The sequence below is a fragment of the Monodelphis domestica genome, chromosome 4 (assembly GCF_027887165.1).
Source record: "Monodelphis domestica isolate mMonDom1 chromosome 4, mMonDom1.pri, whole genome shotgun sequence".
NCBI classification, from domain to species: Eukaryota; Metazoa; Chordata; class Mammalia; order Didelphimorphia; family Didelphidae; genus Monodelphis; species Monodelphis domestica.
In genome coordinates, this window is record NC_077230.1 from 397,177,994 (window position 1) to 397,198,905 (window position 20,912).

Here is a 20,912-nt window from a genome sequence, read left to right on the forward strand (position 1 = left end):
TCAATTTCTTTTTCTTTCCTTAGGATCTTATTTAAAATTTTTGCATCTATATTCATTAATGAAATTGGCCTGTAATTTTCTTTCTGTTTTTTCTTCCTGACTTAGCTAATAGTACCATACTTGTTTTCATTGAAAGAATTTGATAGGATTCCTTCTCTGCATATTTTCCCAAATAATTATGGAGTATTGGGATTAATTGTTCTTTAAATGTTTTGCAGAATTCATTTGTGAATCCATCTGGCCATGGGGATTTTTTCTTAGGGAATTCATTGATGACTTATTCAATTTCTTTTTCTGACATGAGAAGAATATCTGGGCAGTTTTCTTAGATAAATTCTTGTATTATGGAGTCCAGGCTTTTTTTTTTTTAACATGACTTTCAGGTAGTCCAATAATTCTTAAATTGTCTCTCCTGAATTTATTTTCTAGGTCAATTGTTTTTTCAATGAGATATTTCACATTTTCTTCTGTTTTTAAGGTCTTTTTAATTTTTTATTGTTTATTGATGTCTCATGAAGTCATTAACTTCTCATTGCCCAATTCTAAGTTTTAAGAAATTATTTTCTTCCATCAGCTTTTGATCCTCCTTTTTCCTTTGATTCATTTCTTCTTACATTGTTTTCATTTCTCTTCCCCATTTTTCCTTTGCCTTTCTTAATTTATTTTAAAAATCATTTTGTACTCTTCCAAAATCTAAGTCCAATTCATAGTTTTCTTTGGGATTTTTTTGCTTTCATTTCCCCCTTCTGTGTCTATACCTTGCTCTTTGTCTCCATAAAACTTCTCTAGGGTTAGGTGTTGTTGTTTTTTTGGTTTGCTCATTTTCCCAGGCTTTTTCTTGACTTTCACTTTTATTTTAAAGGTAGGCTCTGTTCTTCAAGAGTATAGGGCACCCTCTTAAACGTCAGTTCTTCCTTGATGCTACCCTTAGCCTTATTTCTAGGTTTCTGCCAAAAATTGCAATTTTCTCTACCCCATTATCCTTCCAAGGTAATCTTTTCTTCTCCTTTTATCAGCCAAATTTCTAGAAAAGGTTAGCTAGCTACATTTGGCACCTTCACTTTATCTCCTCTCCCTTCTCAAGCCCTTGTAATGTATTTACTGACTTCATCATATCATTGAAATTAAATTTGAGAATACTCTCCAAAGTTTCTAGTGACCTCCTAACTACCAAATTGATGTTTTTTCTCAGTCCTCATCCTTGCCTCTCTGTTTTGCTTGATATTTCTGACCACCTCTTTCCTAGGTATATATTCTCCCTGGTTTTTCTTGACACCACCATTCTCTCTAGGGCAGGAGTCCCCAAACTATGGCCCATAGACCACATGCAGCCCCCTGAAGCCATTTATCCAGCCCCCACCACACTTCCAGAAGGGGCATCTCTTTCATTGGTGGTCAGTGAGAGGAGCACAGGATGCATCCTGTGATCCTGGAGTACTGTATGTGGTGGCACCACAAAGTGCGGTGTCTCTCATGTACAGTACTACTTCCGGTGACATAATCCTTTGTGCGGCACCTTGTTCTGAGAGTAACTGAATGAGAATGAGGCACTGCGCAAAGGATCATGTGGCTGCACAGTGGAAGATGTCAGCATGGTGAGTGGTGATCTGGGGGAGGGGATTCCACACTTGTATATACTGCTGCCCAGTATAGTGGTGGCAGCAATGGGCCTGTGCAAGGTGTGACAGGCCCATCACAGCCAGTACTACAGCCTCTGCTATCCCAGACAGCAGTATACAGTGTCACAGGCCCAGCACCACCTCCAGTACTGTATAGAGGCATCAGATAGTGGTGATCTGACCTGTGACATCAGCGGAGGGCCTCTACTATGAGAAGCCCACCACTGCCACTGGGTATTTTATAAGACACCCCCTGTTTGGGGGTATCAAATTAATATAAGACAGTGTCTTATTTTGGGGGAAACACGGTAGTACAATGGCTCCATATTCCCCCAGGTGCATCTGGGGGAGTATGGGGACTATTGTACTGTGTAGTAATGTGGGAAGAGACTTTTGAGCAAAGGGAGGTTATTGGTGCCATTATGTTGGGTGTCTGGGGGAGTATGGTTGCCATTGTACTATGTGGGGGAAGTGAGATGTGTTTTTCGTATTATGGTCTATAGTTACAGACCCATAAATATGGACCTCAAGAGGACACACACCAGTATTGTGCCTCCTTTTTTCCTGCTGTGGTATCTGATCGCATGGGTCTTACCCATGCGATCAGATTCCTATATGAGTTCACAGATCTCAGTGCAGTTCACACAGGGTAGTATGAAATGGAAAGGTGGTGGAGGAACTTACTCTGTAATCGTGCCAGTTCCCGCACTACACCAGTGTGTGCCTGAGGTAAAAGTGGAGTCCCACCAATATGGCCACTAGTGAGACTGAAATGATGTGGACTGGGAAGGCTGCTTTGTGGACACAGATCAGACTGCACTGATGGGTAGTGAAGTCTTTATGCCTCTGTGTGGGCAAAATTATTGTTGGTATATTGTTTTTGTAGGGCTATATATACATACATATATGTATGTATGTATTTTACTAATAACAATTTGGAATCACCAGGAAACAATAACGTCAAGAAAGAGAAAAATTGGCTTGGAGTGTAAGAACAGTGGATTTATGATTACTTTTTCATGAAGTACAAGGAAAGAACTGTGTGTTTGATATTCCAGAATATAGTATCTGTGTTCAAAGAATATAATTTGTGTCGACACTATCAAACTCAACACAAAGATAAATATGATTGTTTGGTCAGAGATGTGAGAAAAGATAAAATATTAAAACTGAAAAATACATTGACAACTCAGCAAAATACTTTTGTGAAGCAGAAGCAGCTAAATATTTCATGACAATGAGCAAGTTTTCAAGTTGCCAAGCTAATAGTGTGCACTGGCATACTATTTGTGGAGGGAGAATTTGTTAAAGAGTGCCTTCTTTCTGTTACCAAAGAGATGTGTCCAGAAAATACAGACTTATTTAGTACAGTTAGTCTTTCAGGATCTATAATTACACAAAGGATTGAAGAAATGGGAGACAATTTGCATCAGCATTTGCAAAATTCCACAAGAAAACTTTCCTATTTTTCCTTGACACTCAAGGAGAGCAACGTGATTCTGCACAACTTCTAATTTTTATTTGTGGGACAAATGACAATTTCGAAGTCACAAAAGAGCTTGCTGCACTGCAAAGCATCAAAGGAACAACTGCGGAAGAAAAGGTTTCCCAAACTGTGAAGAATTTGGAGCTGGACTGGGCTAAACTAGCCAGTGTGACAACTGATGGTGCTCCTAGCATGGTGGGGTCTATGAAAAGAGTAATTGCTTGCATTAACCAAGAGATGGACAAACGTAACCATTCTCATCCGATAGCCATACACTGCCTCATTCACCAACAAGCGCTGCTATGTAGTAAATCACTGAAGTGGGACTCTGTTATGAAAATTGTGGTATCTTGTGTTAACTTCATTAGAGCTAATGCTCTAAACCACAGACAATTTCAGGAATTTCTGTCTGAGCTAAATGTTGCCCATGAAGGTGTTCTGTACCACACCGAAGTCCGATGGCTGAGTTGAGGGAGAGTTTTGAGACATTTCTATGACTTGCTTCCACAGATTACAGCTTGTATGCTTTCAAAAAACAAAGAAGTACCAGAGCTCAATAATGCAGAATGGAAATGGCACCTCTCGCCTTTCTGACAGATATAACAGAGCTACTCAATAGTTTCAGTGTGCAACTTTGAGGAAAAGGGAAGCTCATCTATAATATGCAATCACATGTGAAAGCATTTGAAGTAGAATTAGGCCTCCTTATCAAACAAGTGAAGGAGGAAAATTTCTGCCATCTCCCCTTAACTCAAAATCTGTTAGCAGAAAACCCTTGATTGCATTCCCAAGAGAAACATGTGTGGATTCACTGGAAAAGTTGCAAAAGGAATTCCAATTCAGATTTTAAAAGCTTCATCTCCATGAACAGGACATACAGCTTTTCTGTAACCCATTTTCTATTGACATTAAAAATGTGTATACAATTTACCAAATGGAACTGGCTGAACTGCAGAATTGTGACTCTGAAAGAAGCATTCAAGTCAAGCAGCTTGCCTAATTTCTATGCATCTCTCCCCTCTGAGCCATATCCTAATCTCAGGAACCATGCACTCAAAATGGCAACCATCTTTGGCAGCACGTATGTCTGTGAACAGACTTTTTCCAAAATGAAACATCTGAAATCTCCAACCAGATCTAGACTAACTGATGCACACTTGCATCACTTGTTATGGCTAGCAGTGACAAATATGGAACTGCACGCTGACCATTTCATTTGCCAAAAGCGAGCCCATAGTTCCCATTGAAATACTGGTCAGTTTGTTGATTTAAATTTACTTGTTCTTTATTTTTAATATTGTATTTGTTCCCATTTTGTTGTTGTTTTTATTAACTTTAAAATAAGATATGTGTAGTGTGCATAGGGATTTGTTCATAGTTTTTGTTTCATTGTTTGTTTTTATAGTCTGGCCCTCCAATGGTCCAAGGGACAGTGAACTGTTCCCCCTGTGTAAAAAGTTTGGGGACCCCTGCTCTAGTGTCTCGTACCTACCTGATCTTTCCTTAATTTCCTCTGCAGGCCTATTATCCATATTACATTGATAATTATGGGTATATTCCAAGGTTTTGTGCTGGGTCTTCTCTCTATAGTCTCTTGGTGACATCATCAGTCCCCATGGATTTAATGATCATGTCTGTGTGATCTCAGGCTCTTGCCTGGGCATTGCTCAATCTCAAAGTGCTGAAAAGAATGATTAGTCTGTGTCTTTGTGAGGAGCAGGATTGGTGACAGTTTGAGAAAAACTGGCTTTTTCTAGCTTCCTAAGAGAACACACATGGTTCTGAATTATCTTCAAAAAGATGGCCCTAGTGGGAGAAAAAGACTTTGGGAGCCCTAATATGTAAAGGAACTGCTGCCTTAAACATATGCCTATTTCTAGATTGCTTCACTGAAGACTTCAGAAAATTTCATTATTAAAAATGTGGATAGACCTGTTTGTACAAAAATATTTATAGCTGCTCTTTTTCTGGTAGCAAAAAATTGGAAACCGAGGAAATGCCCCTCGATTGGGGAATGGCTAAACAAATTGTGGTATATGATAGTGATGGAATACTATTGTACTATAAGGAATGATGAACTGCTTGATTTCTTTAAGAACTGGAAAGACCTACATGAATGATGCAAAAATAAGCAGAACCAGGAGAACATTATACACAGTAACTGAACATTGTGGGACAATCAAATGTCCTTTACTTTACTGCTATGGAAGGGAATTTGTATTCCCTTTGCCTATTTTAAGTTAAATCAATCAAGAACTTAAAATATCCCTAATTAACACTTAGTAAGTCACTAACAAAGAAAGTTCACCCCCTAACAGACTATAAGCAGTCACACACACGCGCACACACACACACACACACACACACACACACACACACACACACACACCCTCCCCAGGCAGTGCTAGGCAAATTGAAAAACTGTGATTGGTTCCTGAGATGTAATGAGGAGAGGTGATGAGTGAAGAAAACTGTTTATAAGTGGGAACCTGAGAGAGATTTGGGCTCTGTGCTTGGAACATTCTTGGGCTCTTGATTCTAGGCAGCCCTTAGCCTAGGAAGCATGAGCTCTGGTGAGATTCTTGGCGGTCTTAGCCTTGCGTGCACTGAAGGTTCTTCATGGTTTTTCAGCATCTTTGGCTCTTTTGATTTTGGATTTCTGATTTGGACTTTTGATTCTGGTGAGATTCGCATTCATGGTCTGGAGGCTCTAGGAGTAGGACTTGGGGTATTTTTAGCTCGGTGATATTTCTACCTCCTTCCTATATTTCCACTTTAATATCTCTACCTTGCTGCAAATAAAGCTACTAACAGCCTACTGACTCATAGTTTAACTTTAACTTTTATAAACAGTGACCACAACAATTCTTTTTTTAACCATTATTTTTGTCAAACCAAATTTTTAACTATTACATTTGGCCACCCCATTTTAATTATTTCACTGCTATTAGCAATACAATGATCTAGGACAATTCTGAGGGACTTATGAAAAAAAATGCTATCCAACTCCAGGGAAAGAACTGTTGGAGTAGAAATGCAAAAAAAAATATGATTTATCATATATTTATTTGGATATATGATTTGAGGTTTGGATTTTAAAAGATTACTCTATTACAAAAATGAATAATATGGAAATGGGTTTTGAGTGATAATACATGTATAACCAATGGAATTGCTTGTCAACTCCAGGAGTGGGGAGGGAAGAAGAAAGGGAGACAGTATGAGTCAAGTAACCTTGGAAAACTTATGTGTAATTTTGTTACTGGAATAAAATAAAGAAAAAAATTTTAAAGAAAATTCCATTTTGTAAGGAGAGTTCATTCTGTATATTTCTGGTATATTTGATGGTAACCTCTAATTTCTATTTGCTTGAACAAATTTTCTTGGATAAATTCTTATTATGATAGATTATGCATACCTGGCCTTTGATAAGAAAGGTGTCAAGTCTTTGGATATAGTTTGAGGTATTCCTTCTACATTAAAGGATAGTGACCAGGAATAGTAGAGCTTGAACCTAAAAATTATTTCACTTAGCTAACAATATATTAGAGGGTCAGGTAAATATCATTCTAGTCCAGTGTCAGTTCTCTCTGAGAGAAACAAAGTGGACCAGCATCATAACTCTAAGTTCTTGCTCCCCTCCTGGCAGGAATGAGATGCCAATGATACCCATGCACACCTCCTTGCCAGCTACATTTAGATATACCTGTGTGGACACACATAACCCACATGATCAATACACACCTTGGAGCTACATAGTCAAACTGTCTCTCTCCTAATTCCAGTTCCACATGACAGCTGCCTACTGGATATTCCAAACTGGATTTTCTAAAAACATCTCAAACTCAACAACTCTAAAACATGCCCTTTTCCCTATACATCTTTCCTTTAGAGGGCAGCATCATTCTTCCAATTTCCCAAGACTGTAACCTGGGAGCCCTCAGCTCCTCGATCTCCCTCACCCCATATATCCCTTCAGTGGACAGTTCTTGTCATCTCTAACTTCACAAGATGTGTCACATTCACTCCCTTCCTTCCACTCACATAGTCACAACCACAGCTCAAATCTTTACCACCTCTCAGGTGCAATAACTTCCTGCTTTGTTTGCCTGCCTCATCTCTCCCCATTCCTGTCTATCCTCCATAAACCTGCCAATACAACTTTCCTTCAGTGTGGATCTACCCAACCATGTAACTCGGACTTCCGGGTAAGTGTGGTGGCAAGTGAGACACGACTCGCTTCCCCTCCTCAGACCCAACAATACAGATGATCCCAAAAGACCCAAAAAAAAAAACCATCCTCATAAGAATGGAGGGACTCTACAGTAGGGTGCAGCACTGAAGGTACATGGGATTCAGGCATTTCCACACTATAAGGGAATGAAAAAGCTCCCACCCAAACTTGAGCTGACCTACCCTCCCCCACCACACCTATGGATCCAACATTAAAGTCAACGTGTGCCAGAACCAACGAGTGAGGGAGGGACACACCAGGAGTGAGCAATAGGCAGCCCCAGGTCTTGGAAGCTGACTAAGATCACCAAGGACTTACCCCTGAGAGCAGTAACACCTGAAATGCCAGCAGGCAGGGGAGGGCAGACCTCAGGCTCCCCAGGGAAGATAGCCCAGCTGCAGAGAATCGAGAGCTTTCCCGAGGCAAAAATCCTTGAACATTAGATCAATACACAGAGAGCCAGCCCTCCTCACTCATATTTCTGACTGGAAAGGGAAGGAAAAACCATAGAGATGGAAAACAGTGCCCAGGAACAACTTCCCAACACCAAGAAAAGCAAGAAGAAGGGGATGACTTTTGATAGTTTTTACAGAGGAAAAATAGAGACTACAGAGGAAATAGCAGAAGAGGAAACCCAAATAAATGCTCCAAAAACCTTCCAAAAGAAATGGAAATTGTCCACAAGCTCTTGAAGAATTTAAATTGGAGGTTATCAGAAAGATGGAGGCCTTCTGGCAGGAAAAATGGGAAATAATGCAAGGAGAATACAACAATCTAAGGGACAAGAACTCCCAATTGGAGAAACAGCTGGAAGCCTCAAAAAGCAGGATAGACCAAACTGAAAAGGAAAACCAGTCTTTAAAGACCAGAATTAGGCAACTGGAAGACAATGATCTTGCAAAACAGCAAGAATTAATAAAGCAAAGTCAAAAGACTAAGAAATTAGAAGAAAACATAAAATACCTCACTGACGAGGTGACAGATCAGGAAAATAGAGGAAGGAGAGACAATCTGAGAATCATTGGTCTACCTGAAAAGCCAGAAATAAACAGGAATCTTGACATAATACAAGATAACATCCAAGAAAACTGCCCTGAGGTTCTAGAACAAGGGGGCAAAATAGAAATTGAAAGGGTTCATAGAATATCCTCTATACTAAATCCCCAAAAGACAACTCCCAGGAATGTAATTGCCAAATTCAAGAGCTTCCAAGCTAAGGAGAAAATCCTACAAGAAGCCAAAAAGAAACAATGCATATACAAAGGAGCACCACAAGACCTGGCAGCTTCCACACTGAATGACCACAAGCCCTGGAACATGATATTCAGAAAGGCAAGAGAACTGGGTCTTCAACCAAGAATCACTTATCCATCAAAACTGACTATATACTTCCAGGGAAAAGTATGGGCATTCAACAAAATAGAAGATTTCCAAGTATTTGTAATGAAAAGACCAGAACTCAGTGGAAAGTTTGATATCCAATCATGTAACTCCACTACTGCCATTGCCAATGATTATTACCTTGAGGATAAAGTAAAAATTTTTTTTGTAAAACTGTATTCCAATCTATCTTCCCAAGCTCTATGTCTCTCTCTGTCTCTGTCTCTCTCTGTCTCTCATTCTTTTTCTCTAATATATGTAAAACATGTATGTTTATGTATATAACTTCCATTCTCATAGTCTATAATTCTAACTCTGCTGCAGAAACATTTTCTATCTAATTATATACATACATGTTATTTCCCCTGGTTAAATGTGAGCTCCTTGAGGTCAAGGCTGTTTTTGGCCTTTGTATCTTTAGTAGCAATACAAAGCCTAAACAAAACAGGTGCCTAATAAATGTTTGTGGGAGGACTCATGATGCAGGGCGCCATTTGCTTCCAGAGAAAGAACTGATGGAGTCTGAGTACAGACTGAGACATGCTAGATTCCACTTTCTTTCTTCATTTTTTGTTTGTTCAAAGTTCTCTTCCACAAAAAGACCAATATGAAAAAACATTTTACATTATTGCACATGTAAAATCTCTATCAGAGTGGGTGCCATCTCAGGGATTGGGGAGGGAAGGGAACGAAGAAGGGGGAGAATTTGGCTCAAACTTCTAAAAGTGAAGGTTAAGAATTATTTTTTCATTCAATTAAGAGAAAAAAATGAAAATATTTTAAATAAATACTCATGAGTCACCTGCTTGCTTAATTAATTGGTTAACTTTGGGCAAGCCTGTTGACCTTTCTAAACCTCCATTTCATTGCCTATAAATTCCTCTTCACTTCCAGCTGCCTTCCAGGTCTGCTCCCTCTGCACATCAGTAGCCTTCCCCCTGCTTTCCAGACCCGCTTTATGTTATGTCTTCCTCTACTAGACTATAAGCTTCTTTGGAGTAGGGACAGTCTTGTTTTCTTGGTTTGGGATCCCTAGAGGTAGAACAGAATAATGCTTCTCCTATTTTGTTCCGTCTGTCTTTCTGTATGTCTGTCTTGGGCTACCTCAGGGGCTGCATGGTACCTTCCCGCTGCAAACCCTCCAGGGGTGGCCATTGCAGCCAGGACTTCAGTGTGGGCACCTGAGGGAAACAAAGACAGTGATGAGGAACTCATTTCCTGTCCCAAGCTTTGATTTATGCTGGAGTAGATGCCTGGCTAATGTTTGGTGTACATTCAGGGAGGAATTTGGAGTCACGTTCTTCTGTCCTGTCCCCCTCCGGCAGGCCCCAGTGAGTTTGTTGAAGGTCAAGGCAGAGGGAGGAACAGTGTACACGCTTGCTCCCCGGTGACTTTGGCTCCTTCTGCCCCGCAGCAAGATCTGGATGCTTTTCTGTAATTCCTCCGCCCTTCTCCTGCAGGGCCCAACAGCTCTCTCCCTGGCCTGTAAATCAGTCCATCAGGGCCTTCCCTGGGATCCAAGAAAAAGACCCACCCCCTGGTGAGGCTAACAGTCTTTCTCTCCAAGCAGGTATTCCAAGAATTCCACCCAAGGAGATCCGGGATGAGGTCGGCCTGCCTGAGTCCCTGGGGACCAACCCTTAAGAAAACAGACAGTGTTATTCGATATTGGTGCTGATGTAGCACATTCAGAACTGGCATTCCGAGCCCTGACAAACATTCCAAGAGAAACAATGCCTAGGTCGGCTCTACTGGCAGGGAAACTGAAGCCCCCAGAGGCGCCGTGCTGGCGAGAGGGTCTGCCTCGTCCCATAGCTTTGAGTAAGTATTTTAAGCCTCCCCGCCCTGAAGTGTTGTCTTCCCCTTTACAGGATGGGGGCTCCCTGCTTACAGGGGTCCTACAGTTAACTGACTCTTGAAAATGTGAGGCCCTGTATGCTGCGGCAGGACCCCTAGGAGGGACCCCTCTGCCTGGACGCCACCTCAGGTCATTATCGGCTTGTCCATAAACCACTGATTTCATCCAAGTCCCATCAGGGCTCTGCGAGGAAGGAGAGAGGGGACAGAAAATCATCCCCATGGCCTTCCTTTAAGAAAACTAAAGGAGAAACAGAGAAAGAGAAAGGAAGGAGGGAAGGAGATGAGAGAGAGAGAGAGAGAGAGAGAGAGAGAGAGAGAGAGAGAGAGAGAGAGAGACTGAAAGAGAGAGGGAGAGACAAAGAGGGAGAGGAGAGGGGGAGAGAGAGAAAATAGGGAGAGACAGAGACAGAAAGACAGACAGAGAGACAGACAGAGGCAGAGAGAGAGGCAGACAGACAGACAGAGAGAGACAGACAGAGAGAGACAGAGGCAGAGAGAGAGACAGAGACAGAGACAGACAGAGACAGACAGAAACAGACAGAGAGAGAGAGGCAGAGGCAGAGACAGAGAGACAGAGAGACAGAGACAGACAGAGAGAGACAGAGGCAGAGACAGAGAGACAGAGACAGACAGAGAGAGACAGACAGAGAGAGAGACAGAGAGAGAGAGATTAGAATGTAATTTGAAAGAACACTGGAAGTTAGGAGACCTGGGTTCTAACTTGTGTGAGGTCCTTCTCCTGTCTGGGTCTTGTTTTAGTCAGCTGTGAAATGAGGGGTTTGGGCTCTATCTAGTTGGTCTCTAGGGTCCCTTCAAGTAATGCCATTCTACCGTCTGTGGTCAGTTGACTGAAAGTAGTGACCTGAACAGTTCTATTTACAATTCCGTCGCCATAGGTAAATCAAAACATTTTCTGGCTGGTGGCCACATGGCTGTGGCAGTTAGGGGCTTCCCATGCCAAAGATCCCAGGCTATAGGATCATAGATCTAGAGTTAAAAAGAGCCTCTGAGGTCCTTAAGCCCATCCCCCTGGTTTTAGAAAGCTACTTTGGGAAGTTCTGAGCCCTTCATTTTACAGATGGAGTGAACTGCCTTAAGGCATAACTGGCGTTCAAGGAGAGCGAGGGTGACCATTTTCCGGGCATCTTGTAGAGGATATTTTGGCAAGCAGGCATAGTGGATAGGAATCAGGAAGACATGAGTTCAAATTCAGCCTAAATCACTTGTTAATTATGTTACTCTATGGGAACCCCAGTTTCTTCAACTTTAAAATGGGGGGTCTGAGTTGCACTCAGAAGTGTCTAAGGTCCCTGCTAGCTATAAATCTACACTATTAGGATCCTTTCCATTTTGAGATTCTGTGCCTGATTCGCCCATAGTCACACAGCCTTTGGTTAGCAGACCTGGGAACAGAATTCAGATTTCCTGAATCCCCGTCCTCTAAGTACCGCTTCATCTTCCCATCCCCGTGAGTAGTGGCCCACTTCCTGCTCTCATTCCTTTCACCTGGACTACTGGAGTAGCCTCCCAACTGGTGTCCCCACCTGTCTAGTCTATCCCTCGACATTCCATTCTTAGTTATCACTCACAAATGATCCTTCCTACTGCGCCGATCTGATCATCTCACGTGCCCGCTCAGAGACCTTGACAAGCTATCCGTGGCCCCCTGAAGAAACTGCAAACTCCTCAGTCTGTCAGTTAAGGGTCTTTGAAATCCCATCCCTCCGACGCTTCACCTTATCTCCTACAACCCCCTACTCTGCAGCCATAGATCCCGTGCTTTCCTGCCTCCTACTTTTTCTCCTGTCATTCTCTCTGCTTACTGAAATCCTACCCTTCTCTCTCATAGTCATTCCTTTAAGCCCTTACTTTCCATCTTCGAATCAATACTATGTATATTGGCTGCGAGGCAGGAGAGTGGTAAGGGCTAAGGAGTTGTGGTTAAGTGACTTGCTCAGGGTCACACAGCTGGGAAGTATCTGAGGCCAAATTTGAACCCAGGACCTCCCATCTCTAGGCCTGGCTCTCCATCCACCGAGCCACCTAGCTGCCCTTCTCTCATAGCAATTTAAATGTACCTCCCTCGTGCAGATAAGTCCTCAAGGGGTGCTGGTGAACATGGCAAACTGATCCCACAGTCATTCCCTAAGCCACGGGCCTGTGGGAGCACCCAAGAACACGAAGTCTGCCTTCCTTCTGCATAAGTAGCACCTCCCTAGCTGCTCACTTCTCCCTCGGTGCATGGCTTCCCCTTCCTAAACCAGGCACTCCCCTTCATTTCTTGGGGGTATGGCTTCCTTTCCAAACTCAGCATGCCAAATGGCTCCCTAGAGGGGGGAAAAGAAAATGCCCACGTTTGGCTCTCTTGAAGACTCGAATTATTACCAGCTCACTTCTTAAATATTTCCGTTTCTAGGGGTCTCTGGGCTTTTTAAATTCTTTCCCAAGCCCAGAACAGTCCGGTACCAGTCACCCCACTTTGTCCTCTTGGCTCCACTCCCAAGTAGAGTTGCCCATTCATATGGAACAAATACTCCTCTCTCTAAAGCAGAGCTGGCTCTCTCTTCCTTCATTAGAATACATGGACATTAAATAAAAATGACATACAGCTTAGAATTCTCTACTAGCCAACAGGATTTCATGGTAAATAAATAAAATCTAAACTGAAAGTAAGAGATAAGAGACTAACTTGGCTACAGAGCGACGGCTAAATAGATAGGAACATAGATACATAGCTAAATGCTTAAGTGATAGTCACCTAGAAAAGGACATAAATAATAATAGATATAAACATATAGATTCATAAAGCATTTATTAATCACTTTCTGAATACCATTGTGCAAATACTGGTCAGATTGTCAATAATCATTTATTAATCACCTACTATGTGCTGTGCCAAGCAAAATCCTAAGGCTTGGGGATAGAAATAAAGGCAAAAGAAAAGGAAAGAACAGTCTAAAATGGAAAGAAAGAAGGAAACATGCATTTATTAAAAACCTAAGAGTGTGCCAGACCTTGTGCTAAGTGCTTTATAAATATTATCCCATTACAATAATGCTGGAAGATAGATGTTATTATTTTCCCCACTTTACAGTGGAGGAAACTGGGGCAGACAGAGGTTAAATGACTTGCACAGGGTCACCCATGTAGAAAATAGCTGAGACTGGACTTGAACCCAGGACTTTTTCCACTGCACCACCTCACTGTCTCTAATAGAGGAGAGAACATGCGGACAAAACAAAATATCTACAGTATAAGTTAGAGATAATCCACAGAGGTGAGGCACTAGCATTAAGGGTGAATCAGGAAAAGGTTCCTAGAAAAATGTGGGATTTTAGCTGGGACCTGAAGGAAGCCAGACTGGAGATGAGGTGAGAGAGGCATGAAGACAACCACTGAAAAGGCATAGAGTCAAGAGTGTCTTGTCAGAGGAATAGCAATGAGGCCACTGTTAACTGGATTCAGAGTACGTGAAGCCAATAGCACATAAGGATGTAGCCAGGGGCCAGGTTATGAAGGACTTAGATTCTAGAACTCAAGAGGCTAATTTGAGGGCTGAATGAGGGACAGCCTGGAGTGGGGAGAACTAGAGGCAGACAGACCCCTCCAGCAGGTGTGAGATGATGAGGACCTACTCCAGGGTGGTGGCAGTGTTGGAAGAGAGAAGGAAGAGATTGGATATAGGAGGAGATGGGGAGAGAAGAGTTCAAGAGGACACCTAGGTTGTGAGTCAAATGACTGTGCAGGATAGTGGTGCCTTTTATCCAAAGGGACAAAAAGGGCTGCTATAATTATTTTTGTGCAAGTAAGCCCCATCCACCCTTTTTTAAAATCTCTTTGGGATACATACAAAGGGTATGCACTATTTTATAGCCCAAATTGCCCTCCAAAATGGTTGTATCAGTTCACAATTTCACCAACAAGACATTAGTGTCCCCACTTTACCACAACCCCTCCAACATTTTTCACTTTATGTCCTATTAGACAATGGAACCCTAGAATTGTTTTAATTTGTATTTCTTTAGTCAAGAGGGGTTTAGAACATTTTTAATGTGATTATTTATAGCTTTGATGTCATCTAAAAACTGCTTATTCATATTTGACCATTTGTTAATTGGAGAATGGGTTGTATTCTTATAAATTTGACTTAGTTTTCTAAATACTTGAGAAATGAGACTTTTATCAGAGAAATTTGCTCAAATTTTTTTCATCGTTTTCCCTTCTAATCTTGGTTACATTGATTTTGTTTCTACAAAACCTTTCTAATTTAATATAACCAAAATCATCCATTTTAGATGAAAGAATATTCTCTGTCTCTTGTTTGGTCATAAATTCTTCCCTTCAACATAAATCTGCCAAGTAAACGATTCTATACCCCCCGCCTAATTTACTTATATTATCACTCTTTGTGTCTAAATCATATACCTATTTTGACATTATCTTGGCATACAGTGTGAAATAATTGGTCTATACCTAGTTTCTGCCATATCGTTTTTCAGTTTTCCCAGCAGTTTTTGCCAAAGCTGGGATCTTTGCATTTATCAAATACTAGATTGCTAAGGTCATTTGCCCCTGTATGTCATGTATCTAATCTATTCCATTGATCCACCATTCTATTTCTTAGTCAGTACCAGACTATTAGTCTGAAATATGGTACTAATAGGCCATCTTCTTTCACATTTTTTTCATTAATTTCCTTAATGGTTTTGACCTTTTGTACTCCCAGATGAATTTTGTTACTATTTTTTCTAGTTCTAAAAAATGGGTTTTGGTAGTTTGATTGGTATGGCACTGAATAAGTAAATTAATTTAGATAGAATTGTTATTTTTATTATATAAGCTTGCCCTACATATGAGCAATTCATATTTTTCCATTTGTTTAGATCTGACTTTATTTGTGTGAAAAGTGTTTTGTAATTGTTTTCATTTAATTCCTGTGTTTTGTCTTGGCAAGTATATTCCCAGGTATTGTATATTATCTAGCATCATTTTAACTGGAATTTCTTTCTATTTCTTGTTAGTAATATATAGAAATGCTGATGACTTATGTGGGTTTATTTCATATACTGTAATTTTGCTAAAGTTATTAATTATTTCAACTAGTTTTTCATAAGATTTTCTAAGTATACCCTGATGTCATCTGCAAAGAGTGATAGTTTAGTTTCCTCATTGCCTACTTTAACTCCTTCAATTTCTTTTTTTCCTCTTATTGCTAATGCTAATATTTCTAGTATAATAACAAATAATGTTAGTGATAATAGGCATCTTTGCTTTGCCCCTGATCTTACTGGGAAAGCTTCATGATACTTACTGATGGTTTTAGATAGATATTACTAAGCATTTTAAGAAATGACCTGTTTATTCCTATTCTTTGTAGTGTTTTGAATAGGAATATGTGTTATATTTTGTTGAAGGCTTTTTCAGCATCAACTGAGATAATCATTTGTGATTTCTGTTCATTTTTTTATTGATATAGTCAATTAAGATAGTTTTCTTAGCATTAAATCCACCTTGTATTCCTGGTATAAATCCTACCTGGCCATAGTGAATAATTCTTATTACTGTTTTATATTGTAATATATATATATATAATATATATATATACATATATATATATATATTACTGTATTCTCCTTGCTTGTATCTTATTTGAAATTTTTGCTTCTATATTCATTAAGGAAATTGGCCTACAATTTTCTTTCTCTGTTTTCCTCTTCCTGATTTAGGCATCAGCACCATATTTTTGTCATAAATAGAATTTGGTAGTACTCCTTCTTTGCCTATTTTCTCAAATAGCTTATATAATATTGGGATTAGTTGTTCTTTAAAAGTTTGATAGAATTCATCTGTGAACCCATCTGACCCTGGGTTTTTTTTTTCTTATGGAGTTCTTTGATGACTTGTTCAATTTCTTTTTCTGAGATGGGATTATTCCATTTTTTTAAGTATTCTATTTACTTTATTATTAATCTAGATGATTTACATTTTTGTAAATATTCATCCATTTCACTTAGATTGTCAGATATGTTGGCATATAATTGGGCAAAATAACTACTAATGATTGCTTTAATTTTCCCTTCATTGGTGATGAATTCACCCTTTCCATTTTTGATATAGGTAATTTGATTTTCTTCTTTCTTTTTTTAAATCAAATTAACCAACGCTGTTTATTTTATTTGTTGGGGCTTTTTTGTAAAAAACAACTCCCAGTCTTATTTATTAGTTCAATGATTCTCTTTCAATTTTATTAATGTCTCCTTTGATTTTTAGAATTTCCAATTTAATCTTTAATTGGAGGGTTTTAATTTGTTCTTTTTCTATTTTTTCTTAGTTGCATGCTCAATTCATTAATCTACTTTTTCTTGATTTTATCAATGTAAATGTTTAGAAATAAAAATTTCCCCTAGGTACTGCTTTGGCTATATCCCATAAGTTTTGATATATTATTTCTTTGTTGTCATTATATTTAATAAAATTATTGTTTCTTTCATTTGTTTTTGACACATCCCTTTATATTTAGAATTAGATTATTTCGTTTCCAATTAATTTTTATTTGTCTTTCCATCAACCCTTATTAATCATTATTTTCATTGCATTATGATCTGAAATGAATACATTTATTACTTCTGCTTTTCTGAATTTGGTTGTGAGGTTTTTATGCCCTAATACATGGTCAGTTTTTGCATAGGGGCCATGTATTGTGAGAAGAAGGTATATTCCTTTCTATTCCCATTCATTTTTCTCCAAGGATCTAGCAAATCTGTTCTAAAATTTAATTCACTTCCTTCACTTCTTATTTATTTTGTGGTTTGATTTATCTAGATCCGAGAGGGGAAAGTTGAGGTTCCCCACTAGTCTAGTTTTACTGTCTATTTCCTCCTGAAGTTCATTTAATTTCTCATTTAAAAATTTAGAGGCTATACCATGTGCATATATGTTTAGTATCAATATTACTTCATTGTCTAAGGTACCTTTTATCAAGATGTGATCTCCTTCCTTCCCTATTTTAATTAAATCTATTTTTGCTTTAGTTTAGACAACTAGCCAGAAAGAAATTGCAAGAATCCCATTTCTAGCAGTGAATTTAGCTGGCCATAAGCAGTTCTTAGTGGGTTTTCCAAGGTAGAAAGGAACTTCTCATCAGTCACAAGGGATCAGGGACCCTTGTCACAGTTCCTAGGCGAAGAGGAAAGCTAATGAATCAACTACAAGAAAGCAGGGGACCTGGCCAAGGTTCCAGAGTGAATTAAATTAAAAAAAATTAATCAAATGGGAAATGAGATGCAAAAGCTCACTGGAGAAAATAACACCTTAAAAAAATTAGACAAGTGATCACTTCAAATATTGTGGAGCCACAGTCAGAATAACACAAGATTTAGTGTCTTCTACATTAAAGGTACAGAAGGCTTAGAATATGATATTCCAGAAGGCAACTAAGAATAATTTTACCAACAAAACAGAGTATATAATCCTTTAGTGTGGGGAACAAGTGGTGAATATTTAATGAAATAGAGAACTTCCAGGCATTCCTGATGAAAAAACCAAAGCTGAATAGAAAATCTTACATTCAAATTCAAGACTCAAGAGAGACTAAAAAGATAAACATGAGAGAGAAATAATAAGGAATTGCATGAGATTAAATTGCTTGTATTCCCATATGGGAAGATGATATGCATAACTTCTAAGAATTTTGTCATTATTAGGGCAGTTAGAGAGTCTGGATGAAGGGCATGAGTGTAAGTTAATTATGTTAGATGATGTCCAAAAAAGATGAAGGGATGAGAAAGAGGAATGCACTGGGAAAAGAAAGAAGGAAGATATAGAATGAAGAAGTTTTTTCACATGAAAGAGGTGCATGAGGAAAAAAGCTTTTACAGTGGATGGGAAAATGTAGGTAATGTAATGGGAGGCAACACTTGAAACTCACTCATCAAAATTGGTTCAAAGACACTAGAATCCAATAATATGTTATTTATAAGAGGCACACTTGAAACAAAAAGACATAACACAAAGTTAAATAAGGGACTGAAGTAGAATCTGTTAGGTTTCAGCTAAAGTAAAAAGAAAAAGATAGGAGTAGCAATCATGATCTCAGAAAAAGAAAAGGCAAAAATAAATCTAAAAAGAGATAATCAGGAAATTACATTTTGCTAAAAACATCACAAAGGCCATAAAGTAATATCAGAAATTTTCCAAGTGTCACTGATAAGTTTCATTTCTCAATATATCAGCACCTTTCATGCTGATAAAGAATTGGAAATAGAGGGGAAGCTTATTTGGAGAATGGCTGAACAAGTCACGGCATAAGGTTGTGATGGAGCTCTGTTATGCTCAAAGAAATTAAGTCAGTGAGGTGATTCAGAATAACATGGCAAAACCTATATGAACTGATGCAAAGTGAAGGGAGAACTGGGAGATCATTGTGCACAGTAATAGCAGTGTCATAATGTGATCAACTATGAAAGACTTAACTACTAATCAATCCAACAACTGAAGGCAATGCTGAAAGACTCATGAAACCTTCAGAGAGAGAACTGATGAACTCTTAAGTTGCGAATTGAAGTATATTTTTCTCACTTTATTTTGTTTTCTTTTTTTTAGCAATATGGCTAATATGAAAATGTGTTTTACATGATTTCACATAAATAATTGATATATTGTTTGCCTTCTCAGTAGGTGGGGGAAGGGGTGAGGAAGGAAATAATGTGGAACTCAAAATTTAAGAACAAAATATTAAAAATAAGTAACTTTTTAAAAACAAAATACTCCCAAAGAATCACAAGACCAGACACTTTCCTTCACTAAAATTGCTTTTGATAATGAAAATTTTTTGCTAAAAAAAAGTTTTTTGCTTGCTAATTCACTGGCTGTCGGCTTTAACTTTGAAGCATTCAGAGTGGTGTTTCCCTTCTTTATCAAGTACTATTGCTATATGTGCGAGGCATTATGTGTCTACATATGACCTACATATCTGGTCTACATGTAATTTTACATTTTTTTAGTTATTTTTACAAGCTTTTATTATTTCTCCCTCCTATGTACCCTCATTGAGTAACTTTTAAAAGAAAACCCTCATAATGAATATGTGTGGTCCACTAAAATGAATTCCCATATTGGCCATGTTGAAAAATATGTTTTGTTCTACATCTTGAGTTCATGGTTGTCCAGAGGCAGGTAGTGTGATTCTCAGAGTTCTAAAGTCTTTCAAGGTTGTTTTCCGTTATAATGTTGGCATCATATACATTGTTATCCTGGTTCTACTCACATCAGTAAGTCAGTCTATAATCAATTGTATTGTCAAGCTTTGTGCTAAGCACCAGGGATGCAAAGAAAGACAAAACACAGTCCCTGCCCTCCAGGAATTCCCAGTCTATTGGAGAAAACAACGTGCAGACATGTTATAAACAGGATAAATGGGAAATAATGCACTGAAGGAGGACATCGGAATTAAGAGGGATTGGGAAAGGCTTCCTATAGATGATGAGATTTTAGTGAGGACTTGAGGAGAATAGGAATGAGGAGAGAGTATTCTGGACATGGAGGAGAACTGCCTGGAGTCAGGAGATGGAGTGTCTGCATCAATTCATTTATGTGGTCCCAAGTTTCTCTGAAATCATCCCCTTCCTAATTTCTTAGAGTACAATAGTATCCATTACGCTCATGGACCACCACTTGTTCAGCCATTCTCCCCATGTGATGGGTGCCCTCTTGGTTTACAATTCTTTGTTCCCGTAAATAGCTGTTATTTATAAATATTTTTGTACTTATAGGTTATTTTTCTTTTTTTTATATATCTTTGGGACACAGACTTAGAAGTTGTGTACTGGCTCAAAGGGTATGTGTAGTGGTACTTTTGTTCAGTTGTTTTTCAGTCATGACTATGACCCCATTTGGGGTTTTCTTGGTAAAGATATTGTAGTGGTTTGCCATTTTTTTCTTCTTCGGTTTATTTTATAGATGAGACTGAGGCAAATAGGCCAAGTAGCTTGCCTAAGGTCACATAGAATATGAGTGTCTAAGGCCAGATTTGAACTCAGGAAGATGAGTCTTCTTGACTTCAGGGCCAGCGCTCTATGCATTATGGTCCTACCTAGCTGTACCCTTTGGTTATTTGGGGGGCATAGTTCTAAGATGCTTTACAGAATGACTGGATCAGTTCACAGCTCCACCAACAGATTATTAGTGTCTCTCCCCATTGACCCTCCAAGATCTGTCCTTTTCCTCTTTTGTCATTTTGCCAGTCTGATAAATGTGAGTTGGAAACTTGGAACTATTCTAATTTGCATTTCTCTAATTATTTGCAATGCATAGAGTTTTTTCACATGGTTATTGA

General features: G+C 39.0%; 1 protein-coding gene across 1 annotated transcript in view; it reads left to right on the top strand.

Moving 5' to 3' along the window:
• Positions 1 to 10,399: 10,399 nt before the first annotated feature.
• Positions 10,400 to 20,912, top strand: part of DHRS3 (dehydrogenase/reductase 3) — a 79,670-nt gene continuing 69,157 nt past the window's right edge. Inside the window, exon 1 of the mRNA XM_056795756.1 lies at positions 10,400 to 10,540. The gene's annotated coding sequence lies outside the window, so the exon portion shown is untranslated. The remainder of the gene's footprint in view (positions 10,541 to 20,912) is intronic.